We start from the raw sequence: 16,470 nt of genomic DNA, 5'->3' as shown, positions 1-16,470 counted from the left end.
GAAAGTTGTTTTTGGAAATAATAAAAAATACTGAGCGAAAGAAATACCAGAGGGGGCCCACACCCTGGCCACGAGGGCGGGGGGCGCGCCCCCTACCTCATGGGCCCCCTGTTGGCCCTCCGGTGCCCATCTTCTGCTATATGAAGTCTTTCTTCCGAAGAAAAATCAGAAGCAAGCTTTCGGGACGAGACTCCGCCGCCACGAGGCGGAACCAATCTAGGGCTCCGGCAGAGCTGTTCTGCCGGGGACACTTCCCTCCGGGAGGGGGAAATCATCGCCATCTTCATCACCAACGCTCCTCTCATCGGGAGAGGGCCAATCTCCATCAACATCTTCACCAACACTATCTCCTCTCAAACCCTAGTTCATCTCTTGTATCCAATTCTTGTCTCCAAGTCCGGGATTGGTACATGTAGGTTGCTAGTAGTGTTGATTACTCCTTGTAGTTGATGCTAGTTGGTTTATTTGGTGGAAGATCATATGTTCAGATCCTTTATGCATATTAATACTCCTCTGATTATGAACATGAATATGCTTTGTGAGTAGTTACGTTCCTGAGGACATGGGAGAAGCCTTGCTATTAGTAGTCATGTGAATTTGGTATTCATTCGATATTTTGATGAGATGTATGTTGTCTCTCCTCTAGTGGTGTTATGTGAACGTCGACTACATGACACTTCACCATTATTTGGGCCTAGAGGAAGGCATTGGGAAGTAATAAGTAGATGATGGGTTGCTAGAGTGACAGAAGCTTAAACCCTAGTTTATGCGTTGCTTCGTAAGGGGCTGATTTGGATCCATATGTTTCATGCTATGGTTAGGTTTACCTTAATACTTCTTTTGTAGTTGCGGATGCTTGCAATAGGGGTTAATCATAAGTTGGATGCTTGTTCAAGTAAGAACAACACCCAAGCACCGGTCCACCCACATATCAAATTATCAAAGTACCGAACGCGAATCATATGAACGTGATGAAAACTAGCTTGACGATAATTCCCATGTGTCCTCGGGAGCGCTTTTCTCTATATAAGAGTTTGTCTAGGCTTGTCCTTTGCTACAAAAAGGATTGGGCCACCTTTCTGCACTTTATTTACTTTTGTTACTTGTTGCTCGTTACAAATTATCTTATCACAAAACTATCTGTTACCTATAGTTTAAGTGCTTGCAGAGAATACCTTGTTGAAAACCGCTTATCATTTCCTTCTGCTCCTCGTTGGGTTCGACACTCTTACTTATCGAAAGGACTACAATAGATCCCCTATACTTGTGGGTCATCAAGACTCTTTTCTGGCACCATTGCCGGGGAGTGAAGTGCCTTTGGTAGGTGGAATTTGGTAAGGAAAAAATTATATAGTGTGCTGAAATTTACTGTCACTTGTTACTATGGAAAGTAATCCTCTGAGGGGCTTGTTCGGGGTATCTTCACCCCGACCAGTAGAGCAAAGAGTTTCTCCTCAACCTACTGAACCTACTGGAAATGAAAATGTCTACTTTGAAATTCCTTCGGGTATGGTAGAAAAACTGCTAGCTAATCCTTTTACAGGAGATGGAACACTACATCCTGATGAGCACCTAATCTATGTGGATGAAGTTTGTGGATTATTTAAGCTTGCAGGTATGCCCGATGATGTTATCAAGAAGAAGTTATTCCCTTTATCTTTGAAGGGAGATGCATTGACATGGTATAGGCTATGTGATGATATGGGATCATGGAACTACAAACGATTGAAATTGGAATTTCATCAGAAGTTTTATCCTATGCATCTTGTTCATCGTGATTGCAATTATATATATAATTTTTGGCCTCGCGAAGGAGAAAGCATCGCTCAAGCTTGGGGAGGCTTAAATCAATGTTATATTCATGCCCCAATCATGAGCTCTCAAGAGAAATGATTATTCAAAAAATTTATGCTCGGCTTTCTGATATCAATCGCATCATGCTCGATACATCTTGTGCTGGCTCTTTTATGATGAAGACTATTGAATTCAAATGGGATTTATTGGAAAGAATTAAACGCAACTCTGAAGATTGGGACCTCGACGAAGGTAAGGAGTCAGGTATGACACCTAAGTTTGATTGTGTTAAATCTTTTATGGATACCGATGTTTTCCGTAAATTTAGCACTAAATATGGACTTGACTCTGAGATAGTAGTTTCTTTCTGTGAATCTTTTGCTACTGATGTTGATCTCCCTAAGGAGAAGTGGTTTAAATATCATCCTCCCATAGAAGTAAAAGTACCTGCACCTATTAAAGTTGAAGAAAAGACTATCACTTATAATGATCCTATTGTTCCCACTGCTTATGTTGAGAAACCACCTTTTCCTGTTAGGATAAAAGATCATGCTAAAGCTTCAACTGTGGTTCGTAAAAGCAATATTAGAACTTATACACCTCCTGAGCAAGTTAAAGTTGAACCTAATATTGCTATGGTTAAAGATCTCTTGGCTGATAATATTGATGGGCATGTTATTTATTTCTGTAATGAGACTGCTAGAATTGCTAAACCTTGTGCTAAAGATAAACATAGACCTGTGGTAGGCATGCATGTTATTTCTGTTAAAATAGGAGATCATTGTTATCATGGCTTATGTGATATGGGTGCTAGTGCTAGTGCAATGCCTATTGACTTATACAAAGAAATTATGCATGATATTGCACCTACTGAGTTAGAAGAAATTGATATTACAATTAAGCTTGCCAATAGAGATACTATTTCACCCATTGGAATTATTAGAGATGTTGAAGTCTTGTGTGGAAAAACTAAATATCCTGATGATTTTCTTGTTCTTGGTTCCCCACAAGATAGCTTTTGTCCCATTATATTTGGTAGACCCTTCTTAAACACTGTTAATGCTAAGATAGACTGTGAAAAAGACGTAGTTACTATTGGTTTAGGTGATATGTCTCATGAGTTCAATTTTTCTAAATTTCGTAGACAACACCATGAAGAGGAATTGCCTGGTAAAGATGAAACTATTGGTCTTGCTTCTATTGCCGTACCTCCTAGTGATCCTTTAGAACAATATTTGCTAGACCATGAAAATGATATGTTTATGAATGAAAGAAGGGAAATAGATGAAGTGTTTTTAAACAGGGTCCTATTCTGAAAAACAACTTGCCTGTGGAAATCTTAGGGGATCCTCCTCCACCCAAGGGTGACCCCGTGTTTGAGCTTAAACCATTGTGTGATACTCTTAAATATGCTTATCTTGATGAAAAGAAGATATATCCTAATATTATTAGTGCTAACCTTTCAGAGAAGGAGGAAGAAAAATTGTTGAAAACTCTGAAGAAGCACCGTGCTGCTATTGGATATACTCTTGATGATCTTAAGGGCATTAGTCCCACTCTATGTCAACACAAAATAAATTTGGAGAAAGATGCCAAACCAGTTATTGATCATCAACGGCGGTTGAATCCTAAAATGAAAGAAGTGGTAACAAAGGAAATACTAAAGCTGCTTGAGGCAGGTATAATTTATCCCGTTGCTGATAGTCAGTGGGTAAGTCATGTCCATTGTGTCCCTAAGAAGGGAGGTATTACTGTCGTTCCTAATGATAAAGATGAATTGATTCCGCAAAGAATTATTACAGGATATATGATGGTAATTGATTTCCACAAATTAAATAAAGCTACTAAAAAAGATCATTACCCCTTACCTTTTATTGATCAAATGCTAGAAAGATTATCCAAACATACACATTTTTGCTTTCTAGATGGTTATTCTGGTTTCTCTCAAATACCTGTGTCAGCTGATGATCAAGCTAAGACCACTTTTACTTGTCCTTTCGGTACTTTTGCTTATAGACGTATGCCTTTTGGCTTATGTAATGCACCTGCTACCTTTCAAAGATGCATGATGGCCATATTCTCTGATTTTTGTGAAAAGATTTGTGAGGTTTTCATGGACGATTTCTCCGTTTATGGATCCTCTTTTGATGATTGCTTAAGCAACCTTGATCGAGTTTTGCAGAGATGTGAAGAAACTAACCTTGTCTTGAATTGGGAGAGGTGCCACTTTATGGTTAATGAAGGTATTGTCTTGGGGCATAAAATTTCTGAAAGAGGCATTGAAGTTGATAAAGCTAAAGTTGATGCTATTGAAAAGATGCCATGTCCCAAGGACATCAAAGGTATAAGAAGTTTCCTTGGTCATGCCGGTTTTTATAGGAGGTTCATTAAGGACTTCTCAAAAATTTCTCGGCCTCTGACTAATTTATTACAAAAAGATATACCATTTGTCTTTGATGATGATTGTGTAGAAGCATTTGAAATACTTAAGAAAGCATTGATTTCTGCACCTATTGTTCAGCCACCTGATTGGAATTTACCCTTTGAAATTATGTGTGATGCTAGTGATTATGCTGTAGGTGCTGTTCTAGGGCAAATAGTTGATAAGAAATTAAATGTTATTCAATATGCTAGTAAAACTCTAGACAATGCTCAAAGAAATTATGCCACTACTAAAAAAGAATTCTTAGCAGTTGTATTTGCTTGTGATAAGTTTAGACCTTATATTGTTGATTCTAAAGTAACTATTCACATGGATCATGCTGCTATTAAATATCTTATGGAAAAGAAAGATGCTAAACCTAGACTTATTAGATGGGTTCTCTTGCTACAAGAATTTGATTTGCATATTATTGTTAGAAAGGGAGCTGAGAACCCCATTGCAGACAACTTGTCTAGGTTAGAAAATGTTCTTGATGACCCACTACCTATTGATGATAGCTTTCCTGATGAACAACTAAATGTCATAAATGCTTCTCATACTGCTCCATGGTATGCTGATTATGCTAATTACATTGTTGCCAAATTTATACCACCTAGTTTCACATACCAGCAAAAGAAAAAGTTTTTCTATGATTTAAGACATTACTTTTGGGATGACCCACATCTTTATAAAGAAGGAGTAGATGGTGTTATTAGACGTTGTGTACCTGAGCATGAATAGGAACAGATCCTACACAAGTGTCACTCCGAGGCTTATGGAGGACATCACGCTGGAGATAGAACTGCACATAAGGTATTGCAATCCGGTTTTTATTGGCCTACTCTCTTTAAGGATGCCCGTAAGTTTGTCTTATCTTGTGATGAATGTCAAAGAATTGGTAATATTAGTAGACGTCAAGAAATGCCTATGAATTATTCACTTGTTATTGAACCATTTGATGTTTGGCGCTTTGATTATATGGGACCGTTTCCTGCCTCTAATGGATATACACATATTTTAGTTGCTATTGATTATGTTACTAAGTGGGTAGAAGCTATTCCAACTAGTAGTGCTGATCATAACACCTCTATTAAGATGCTTAAAGAAGTTATTTTTCCGAGGTTTGGAGTCCCTAGATATTTAATGACTGATGGTGGTTCACATTTTATTCATGGTGCTTTCCGTAAAATGCTTGCTAAGTATGATGTTAATCATAGAATTGCATCTGCTTATCATCCACAGTCTAGTGGTCAAGTAGAATTGAGTAATAGAGAGCTCAAATTAATTTTGCAAAAGACTGTTAATAGATCTAGAAAGAATTGGTCCAAGAAACTTGATGATGCGTTATGGGCCTATAGAACTGCATATAAAAATCCTATGGGTATGTCTCCGTATAAAATGGTTTATGGAAAAGCATGCCACTTACCTCTCGAACTAGAACATAAGGCATATTGGGCCATTAAAGAGCTCAACTATGATTTCAAACTTGCCGGTGAGAAGAGGTTATTTGACATTAATTAGCTCACTTGATGAATGGAGAACCCAAGCCTATGAGAATGCCAAATTGTTTAAAGAAAAAGTTAAAAGATGGCATGACAAAAGAATACAAAAGCGTGAGTTTAATGTAGGTGATTATGTATTGCTATACAACTCTCGTTTAAGATTTTTTGCAGGAAAACTTCTCTCTAAATGGGAAGGTCCTTACGTTATCGAGGAGGTCTATCGTTCCGGTGCCATAAAAATTAACAACTTTGAAGGCACAAATCCGAAGGTGGTGAACGGTCAAAGAATCAAACATTATATCTCAGGTAATCCTATAAATGTTGAAACCAATGTTATTGAAACCGTAACCCCGGAGGAATACATAAGGGACACTTTCCAGAACGTTTCAGACTTCGAAAAGGAATAGGTATGTGGTACGGTAAGTAAACCGACTCCAAAATAGTTCTAATGGCAATTTTTCTCCGTTTTGGAATATTTAGAAAAATAGAAAAATAAGAAGCAGTCCGGGAAGGACACGAGGCCTCCACGAGGGTGGAGGGCGCACCCTACCCCCCTGGGCGTGCCCCTGCCTCGTGGGCACCTCGTGCGCTCTCCGGACTCCGTTTTCTTGCATGATACGTATTTTGGTCAGTAAAAATTCATTATATAATCTCCCGAAGGTTTTGACTCCTGTATCACGCAATTGTCCTCTGTTCTTGTTTCGAGCTATTTTCTGTCAGGGTTGTCAAGGCCAGGCATCATGTCGTCCCCCTCCTCCAACAATGGTGACAACGATGCTTGGCTAATGAAGATAGAGCCGAAGAGGGAAGAACCCGTGGAGATCAACAAGGATGAAGGGATCAAGAAGGCCACGGAGGACCAAGTTCCGGCAGCAGAAGACACCCTTCAAATTGATCACAATCTTCTTACCCCAACTGAGATCGAAGCTTTCAAGATGATTGAGTTAGCTCATATACAAAACAAGTATCTCACACGTGAAAATAGGAGCATATCATCACACTCAAGGGCATTATCCGCAAGTTGGAGGATCTCTTGCGCTCGATGTGCGACTACCCATCATCAACAACTCCACCACCTTCCTCATCAACAAAGGAGATATAATCACATGGGTATGGGCACTCCCCTTGGCAACTGCCAAGCTTGGGGGAGGTTCCCCGGTATCGTATCACCACCACATCTCCTATCTTTACCATTTTTCTTAGTTCGATCCTTTTAGTAGTACTTTGATCTAGTAGAATAAAAGTTTTAGTATGATCTAGTTTTGAGTTTTGCTTTATGATCCCTCTATGTAATCGAGTCCGTGAGCTATATAACAAAGATTAGTGTTGAGTCAAGGGCTTGATTATTTTGCCATGATCTTGAGTGAATAAAAGAAAAGAGAAAGAATAAAAAGAAACAAAGAGATCATATTGATCTTATGGAGAGTAATGACTTCACATAGAAAGAGTATGATGATTAAAAATTGTTGAGAGTTGACAAACATAGCTTTGGTCATCGTTGCAATTAATAGGAAGTAATAAAGAAAGAGAGGTTTCACATATAAATATATATCTTGGACATCTTTTATGATTGGAGCACTCATTAAAATATGACATGCTAAAGAGTTGATGTTGGACAAGGAAGACAACGTAATGGGTTATGTTTCCTTATATCTGAAATAAAGTATATTGTCATGGATCATCCAACATGTTGAGCTTGCCTTTCCCCCTCATGCTAGCCAAATTATTTGCACCAAGTAGAGATACTACTTGTGCTTCCAAATACCCTTAAACCCAGTTTTGCCATGAGAGTCCACCATATCTACCTATGGATTGAGTAAGATCCTTCAAGTAAGTTGTCATCGGTGCAAGCAATAAAAATTGCTCTCTAAATATGTATGATTGATTGGTGTGGAGGAAATAAGCTTTATACGATCTTGTGATGTGGAAGAAATCAAAGCGACGGACTGCATAATAAAGGTCAATATCACAAGTGGCAATATAAAGTGACGTTCTTTCGCATTAAGATTTTGTGCATCCAACTCTGAAAGCGCATGGCAACCTCTGCCTCCCTCTGCGAAGGTCCTATCTTTTACTTTTACCTTCTACCTTATGCAAGAGTCATGGTGATCTTCACCTTTCCTTTTTACATTTTATCCTTTGGCAAGCACAATGTGTTGGAAAGATCCTGATGTATATATCTAATTGGATGTAAGTTAGCATGAGTTATTATTGTTGACATTACCCTTGAGGTAAAAGGTTGGGAGGTGAAACTATAAGCCCCTATCTTTCTCTGTGTCTGATTAAAACTCCGTAACCACAAGTATTGCGTGAGTGTTAGCAATTGTGAAAGGTTAAATGATAGTTGAGTATGTGGACTTGCTAAAAAGCTCTGACATAGAGTCTTTCTTATGTTATGATAAATTACAATTGCCACAATGACTGAGATTATAGTTTGTTAGTTCTCAATAAAGTTTCTGATTCATACTTTGCATTGTGAATAGATTATTACTTGAGCATAAGAAATCATGTGACAATAACCATATATGTTGTTGTTATAAGATTAATCATGATGCCCTCATGTCCGTATTTTATTTTATCGACACCTCTACCTCTAAACATGTGGACATATTTATCGTTATCGGCTTCCGCTTGAGGACAAGCGAGGTCTAAGCTTGGGGGAGTTGATACGTCCTTTTTGCATCATGCTTTTATATCGATATTTATTGCATTATGGGCTGTTATTACACATTATGTCACAATACTTATGCCTATTCTCTCTTATTTTACAAGGTTTACATAAGGAGGGAGAATGCCGGCAGCTGGAATTTTGGGCTGGAAAAGGAGCAAATATTAGAACCTATTCTGCACAACTCCAAAAGTCATTCTTGCCATCGGGCTTCGCCGTCGAACCAGGCCAGGCGAACCGCATCGTCCGCGGTGGGATGGTGGTTGGCCCTATCCCGCCACTCAACCATGATTATTTGGCGATTGCAGAGGCGAGCCAGTATGTTCCCCTCCACCATCGTGTGGCCATCCGCCAGGAGGTCCAAGCTCTGCTCCAGGAATCTCAGATCTTCACTACTGAGGTCAGCGATCATCCTTTAGGCATTGGGATATTTGGTTTTGTCGACTCTTTCCTCCGTGATACTGCTGTGGCCACGCCTCTTGAGCTTGAAGATGAAGATCTCCTCATCACTTTTGTGCCACATAATGAAGCTCTCAACCGCCGCACCACCACCTTTGGGCCAGCAGTTTGGTTAATGTACTTTGGGTTTCCATATGATTACCAGACTGACTATTACATTAATAAGTCACTTGGGGGTTTTGGATCTCTCATCTCCTGGTATAACCCACGCCAAGATCGCCGATTCATGCTGATTAAAGCTCAAGTGATTCATCTTCGTCTCATTCCCAAAAGTTTCGTCGTCTGGCAGTTAGGAGGCGCTAGAGATTGCTGGACAGTTCAGATAACTATTCTGCATAGTAATGACTGGAATGCGCTGCTGCCTGAAGTTCCACCTGCTGGTGAAGAGCCCCCGCCGCCTGATGGCAACCCTCACTCGCAGTTTGGCCCAGATCTCACTGCTGAACAGCTCTATCAACAGCAAGTTCATAACTGGTTGGTCCAAAATGAAGCCCCCAATGAAGCACCTGCCCCTCCAGTTCAGAATGAGGGTTGGGGTGCTTGGCCTGAAGCTCCTGCTCCGCCTGCTCCCGTGGTTATGCCTCCTTACTTGATGAACTACCACGCTTGGCTCAATGCTCAGGGGCTCACCTTTCAGGCTGGTATCACTCCGGAGAACAACCTTGTTGATATATGCCGCTGATGCTTGGAATGATTCCATTACTGTTTCGGATGACTCTAGCGCGGATGCTTCGGATTTTGCCCTGATCATCATGGAGAACCAGCAGGTCATCCCTTCAGTGCAATCCGACCTGGTTACTGTCACTGTTGATGTGCATCGTCAGGGGATTCGTTTTGGACTGTCGACCCAAGGTTCCAGCTTGCTGGAACTTCTGCTTACTAAACCTATTCCTCGTCAGCAACTGAATGCTGCTATCTTTTTGGCTTTACGCCCCATGCTGGCCACTATGGGACCATGGAGCCAGAGATATGGTCTGAGATAGGATTGCTTTCATGTGGAAATTCAGGTTTCTGAATTGGAGGACGGACTTCAGTTTGTTTTTGTTCCTCACTCCAACAATCTTCCTGCTTCTTCTTCACATGTCATCATTCAGGAGATACCTGACAATGAGCCAGCCACTCATGCCGCCTGACGCTGCCTCAGATGCTTTGGCTATCTTAACCGCTGCTGATGCTCAGGATATAGTCACGTCTGCTATGTCTGAAACTGCTGATGTTATGCCTGAATCTGCTTCTGAATATATTATGTCTGAATCTGAATCCGCTCTGCACAGTCTGCCTCCAGTTTCTGATCAGATCCCAGCCGATCCCGTTGCAGCTGATGATGTTGATACTATGACAAGTATCATTGAACCTCAAGTTTCTAATGCCCTGCTGCCTCCTTCCAGGGCCCGCAAGGGTAAAGATCCTGCTCCCATTGACACTTCTTCGCTCAGACGTAGCACTCGTTCCAACAAGTATGACGGGTTTCGAGTCAAAGTCCATGATGAATCTCGCCCTTCAAAGTCCAAGGTGAAACCTAGGGTGGTGCCAACTATGCTGCCTCGTGTTGCTGCATCTGAAAGTAAGGAGACGGAGTTCGAGCTGCCACCTCCTACACCCATCACCACCATGCAGAACATTGGCACACAGCTTTGTGCCATCCCTGCTGAAGAACTTACTGAAGACATGCTTACTGCAGGTGAAGATGGAGCTTCTTCGGCCTCCTCTCCCTAGTTCGTCTACCTTTGGTTAGGTCATGGTTCTTTTGCATAATTGGAACGTTCTTTGCTGGAACGTCCGTGGTCTAAACTCACCCGAAAAACATTTAGCGCTTTCAAATGCGATCAACTCTTCTGGTTGCACCGTTATTTGTCTGCAGGAGTCTAAAATGCAGCATTTCGACGCCTCTATGCTTAAAATCCTTTGTCCTAAGCGATTTGATTCTTTTGCTTTCGTTCCGGCGAGTGGTGCGTCTGGTGGTATTATCACGATTTGGTGTAGTCACGTTTTCGATGGCACGGTATTTTTGTCTGAACAATTTGCGCTCGGGGTGGAATTTTCTTCCAAACAATCGGCTATGCGGTGGAAACTAGTTAATATTTATGGACCTTGCCAGGGAGATCAACGTACTTATTTTACTAATTGGCTCTTCGATTTGGATATCCCCTCTACTGAGGATTGGCTCTTGCTCGGAGATTTTAACTATATTCGTTCGCCGGAAAATCGCAACAAACCTGGAGGTGATGTAAATGACATGTTTACTTTCAATGATTTCATCCGAGTGGAATGCCTTACTGAACTACCCATTAAAGGTCGTAATTTTACTTGGTCGAATATGCAACAGACCCCCCTCCTTGAACAGCTCGATTGGTTCTTCACATCACTGAATTGGACGGCCACATTCCCTAACACTCTTGTGATGCCCCTCGGACGGCCTGTTTCTGACCATACTCCATGCTATGTCTCCATTCAAACCTCCATTCCGAAAAGTAGACTGTTTAGGTTTGAAACCTTTTGGATTGCACATCCGGGCTTCTTCGACGTTGTCACACAAGCTTGGAACAAGCCTATCAAGCATGGGAGAAATCTTAATGCGGCAGCTAGCTTGTGTCAAAAGCTTAAGAATCTTCGACATGCTCTCAGCCGTTGGAGTAAAAGTATATCTCGTCTGAAAATTGCCATTGAAAATACAAACAAAGCCCTATTGGAGATCGATAATATAGCTGATAAGCGCTCATTGACAATACCTGAGGGGAATTTCCAGCGCATCCTTAAGAACCATTTACTTCGCCTCCTACAATACTAGAAGGAGTACTGGAAAAAACGTTGCACCATTCGTTGGATTAAATTCGGGGATGAAAACTCCAAATTCTTTCAAGCCATCGTCACTGAAAGGTACAGGAAAAACTATATTTCAAGTCTGAAATCTAAGGATGGTATTAGTTTTGATGATCACGCGAGCAAGGAGTCCATCTTGTTTGAGGCTTTTAAAAAACGTTTGGGCACAGCCAAGGTTCCGCAAATGAAATTCAATCTTTCAAACATGCTTCGCTCTCAGGTTGACTTCAACAGCCTTACTGTTCCATTCACGCATGAAGAAATTGACACTGCGATAAATGAAATGCCGTCGGATCGGGCCCCTGGCCCAGATGGCTTCAATGGTGCATTCTTGAAAGTTTGTTGGCCCATAATCAAGCTGGACTTTTATAGGCTATGTGAGGAGTTTCATCAGGGGACGCTAAACCTTGAAAGCCTCAACTACGGGTACATCACTTTGATCCCCAAATCTAGACCTCCGGAATCTGTCAATGATTTTCGCCCAATCACCTTACTGAATTGCTGCCTTAAGTTAATCACCAAAATTCTAGCCAATAGATTGCAGTGTGTGATTCTGAGAATTGTTCATAAAAACCAATATGGGTTCTTAAAAGTACGTTCGATCCACGACTGTCTTGCATGGGCCTTTGAGTATATACACCAATGCCAAGCTTCGAAACGCGAAATCGTTCTCCTTAAATTGGACTTCGCTAAAGCGTTTGATACGGTTGAGCATGCGGCCATCATTCAGATCATGAAGAGCATGGGGTTCAACGATCGATGGATTTCTTGGTTCCAATGCATTTCCTCTTCTGGCAAATCTTCGGTGCTGCTCAACGGTGTACCGGGGAGACAATTCTGGTGCAAGTGTGGGGTTAGGCAGGGAGACCCTCTCTCCCCTCTCATCTTTGTTCTGGCAGCGGACCTTCTTCAAACTGCAATTAATGCTGCCCTCGCCGATAATCTTTTGCAATTGCCTATCCCCTCAGCCGAGCCATCTAATTACCCGGTCATTCAGTATGCAGATGACACGATAATTCTCCTGCCAGCATGTTTGCATCAAGCGATACGTTTGAAAAAAATTCTCATAGACTATGCTGATTCTGTGGGTCTCCACATCAATTTCTCCAAATCTACTTTGATCCCTATAAATACCCCTGCTGACAAATGTGGGGATATTGCAAATATCTTTGGCTGTACCACTGCTAAGATGTCGTCCACCTACCTTGGTCTCCCCCTTGGTACTACGAAACCCTCTATCTCAGACATGACCCCCTGGATCTGCAAAGCCGAGTGCAAGATCACGGCCGCCATGTCGCTCATGTCTTACGTTGGCAAATTGGCTCTAATGAATTCACTTGTCACGTCCCTGGCTATCTATCCCATGGGTATTCTCCATCTCCCTAGAAAAATTATTGAACAATTGGACAAGATACGGCGACATTGCCTATGGATCAAGAAAACGGATGATGGTGACAAGTGTAACTCTTTGGCTGCATGGGACATGGTTTGTTGCCCTAAGGAGAAAGGTGGTCTGGGCGTTCTCAATCTCAAAGTCCAAAATGATGCTTTGCTGCTCAAACTTCTACACAAATTCTACAATCACCTGGACATCCCTTGGGTTAGTTTGATTTGGAAAACCTATTACGTGGCCACTATACCGCATGCTTCCCCGCCCTATGGCTCTCATTGGTGGCGGGAGCTGATCAAGCTCATGCCCACGTACCGAGGTGTGACCAAGATCCAAATTCGTAGTGGGGAGACGGCTCTCTTGGAAAGATGTCTGGTGTAATCACATCCTCGAGGAGCAATTCCCTAGGGCTTTCTCATATACCTTAGGAGAAGATGCATCGGTTCGCAATATGCTTACTATACCCGAAATCGGTGAAGCCTTTCATCTACCTCTCTCAACTCAAGCCCATGATGAACTTAGAAGGATCCAAAGTGTGGTCTCCTCCACTGAACTATCGGATGAGAGAGATATTTGGACATGCACCTGGGGCTCGTCCACATTCAAAACCACGGCGTACTACAAATTTTGTTTCTGAGAGCTTCAGGTCCACGAGGCGTTTCATTGGCTTTGGAAAGCTAAAAGTGTCCCCAAGATCAAAGTTTTCGGTTGGTTTCTTCTGGTGGATCGTCTCAACACTCGCAATATGCTCCGCAGAAGACACTATAACATTGGGACCAACCTGGACTGTCTCTTTGTGGCGAACACGTGGAAGAAACCCTTGAGCATCTCTTCTTTCGTTGCACGTTTAGCACACGATGCTGGCTCAAGCTCAATATCACCTGGCCTGCTACTGGAGATCGGCTACATGTGTTGAAGCACCTGAAGACCGGGAATCAACGTAAACTGCTCATGGACACCTTCCTAGTTGCTGCGTGGAGTCTGTGGAAGGAAAGGAACAATAATTATTTTCGGCATGTGGCCCCTTCGGTTGACAGTTGGCTAGCCAGGTTTAGAAACGATTTTGCCAACATTGTTCATAGACTCCCTATTGATAAGAGACACCTCATCTCTGCCATCCTAGCTTCTATCCCCTAACTATATTAACCTACTAGCTCTCTGACTGTCCTTTGTAATTGCTTAAGACACCCCCCTCTCTCCTTGTACATTTGTAACATAGTCACCCTTTTGGGTCCTTAATATACACATGCAGTAGGACGTGCTCCTACTGTCCAACCTTCAAAAAAAAACTCCAAAAGTCCTGAAACTCCACAAAAGTTGATTTTGGAAATAATAAAAAATACTGAGCGGAAGAAATACCAGAGGGGGCCCACACTCTGGCCAAGAGGGTGGGGGCGCACCCTACACCCCTGGGCGCAACCCCTGCCTCGTGGGCCCCCTGTTGGCCCTCCGGTGCCCATCTTCTGCTATATGAAGTCTTTCGTCCGAACAAAAATCAGAAGCAAGCTTTCGGGACGAGACTCCGCCGCCACGAGGCGGAACCTTGTCGGAACCAATCTAGGGCTCCGGCAGAGCTGTTCTGCCGGGGACACTTCCCTCCGGGAGGGGGAAATCATCGCCATCTTCATCACCAACGCTCCTCTCATCGGGAGAGGGCCAATCTCCATCAACATCTTCACCAGCACTATCTCATCTCAAACCCTAGTTCATCTCTTGTATCCAATTCTTGTCTCCAAGTCCGGGATTGGTACCTGTAGGTTGCTAGTAGTGTTGATTACTCCTTGTAGTTGATGCTAGTTGATTTATTTGGTGGAAGATCATATGTTCAGATCCTTTATGCATATTAAGACTCCTCTGATTATGAACATGAATATGCTTTGTGAGTAGTTACGTTTGTTCCTGAGGACATGGGAGAAGTCTTTCTATTAGTAGTCATGTGAATTTGGTATTCGTTCGATATTTTGATGAGATGTATGTTGTCTCTCCTCTAGTGGTGTTATGTGAACGTCGACTACATGACACTTCACCATTATTTGGGCCTAGAGGAAGGCATTGGGAAGTAATAAGTAGATGATGGGTTGCTAGAGTGACAGAAGCTTAAACCCTAGTTTATGCCACTACAAAAAAATACACTTCCGTGATGATACGTGTTTGTCACAGTAGGTCGCATTTTCTGTCATGCATGTACATCCATGAGGATTTTATGACAGAATCAAGATAGTCATACTTGTGCTGTCGTAGAAGTGTTCCATGACATTACCAAAATTATCATCACCGAAGTGTCCACTTCCATGAAGATAAATCCCGCGTCACAGAAGTGCTTTCGTCAAGGGTGACCGACACGTGGCATCCACCGCAACGGAACACCGTTAAGCTATCGGGTCGGGTTTTGGATCCAATAACCCGTTAACAGCCCCGACCAATGGGGATTTTCCACGTGTAAAATCATCATTGGCTGGAGGAAACACGTGTCGGCTCATCGTTGGGACAGATGTCATCCACTCATTGGGCAAAAGGCGCCTATGATACGTCGACACGTGGCACGGCCCAACAGAGGCCCATTCCTGTGAAAAGACCGGCCCGTTTGGCTTGGTCAAAAGGTGGCGGGCCGACCCATGTAAAGCCTGTTAACGGCCTGTTTGCATATAGCCCATTATAGCCCGCTAACCCAAGGCCCGTTACGCCCTATCCGAATTAGGCCCAGTAGCGTCATCTGGGCCACCCAATATGATTCCAGCCTGTTTTCACTTCTGGCCCATGTATGGCCCATGACGTCTTTCGGCCCATATGAGGCCCTATGTAACTCTTGGCCTATTAACGGCCCGTGGTGAAACTGGCCCATAATGAACAGTGTATCACTTTACACCCATTAACGGCCCGTGGTGAAACTGGCCCGTAATGAACAGTGTATCACTTCATTAACGGCTCGTTATTCCATTGGGCCGTTTCCAGCCCATGTTATCTTTCGGCCTCTCAGAGCCCATTTATTCTTGGGCTCATTTCCAGCATTCGTTTACTTACGGCCCGTTACTGTCATTTTCTGCTTGTGGGCCAAATTCAGCCCGTGGTTACAGTCGGCCCATTTGTGGTCCGTTAATACGTTGGGCCGTTTTCATAGTGTCATCAAATACGGCCTATTAACGATGGCCCGTTATGGTCGGCCCATGAACGGACGATTCCAACTCTAGCCCGTTTACGGCCATAATGCGGCCTGTTATTGGCCCATGTTTGGCCAATCGATCATACTGCCCGTATAAGGCCCATTGATGATACGGCCCATAGAAGGCCCATTGTTTCTATGGCCCGTAGAAGGCCCATTGTTTCTACGGCCCGTAGAAGGCCCACTGTTCTACGGCCCATAGAAGGCCCACTGTTTCTACGGCCCGTAGGAGGCCCAGTGTCACTACAGTAAATA

The sequence above is a fragment of the Aegilops tauschii genome, chromosome 3, assembly GCF_002575655.3.
Source record: "Aegilops tauschii subsp. strangulata cultivar AL8/78 chromosome 3, Aet v6.0, whole genome shotgun sequence".
NCBI lineage: Eukaryota > Viridiplantae > Streptophyta > Magnoliopsida > Poales > Poaceae > Aegilops > Aegilops tauschii.
Note: the sequence above shows the minus strand (reverse complement) of the source record.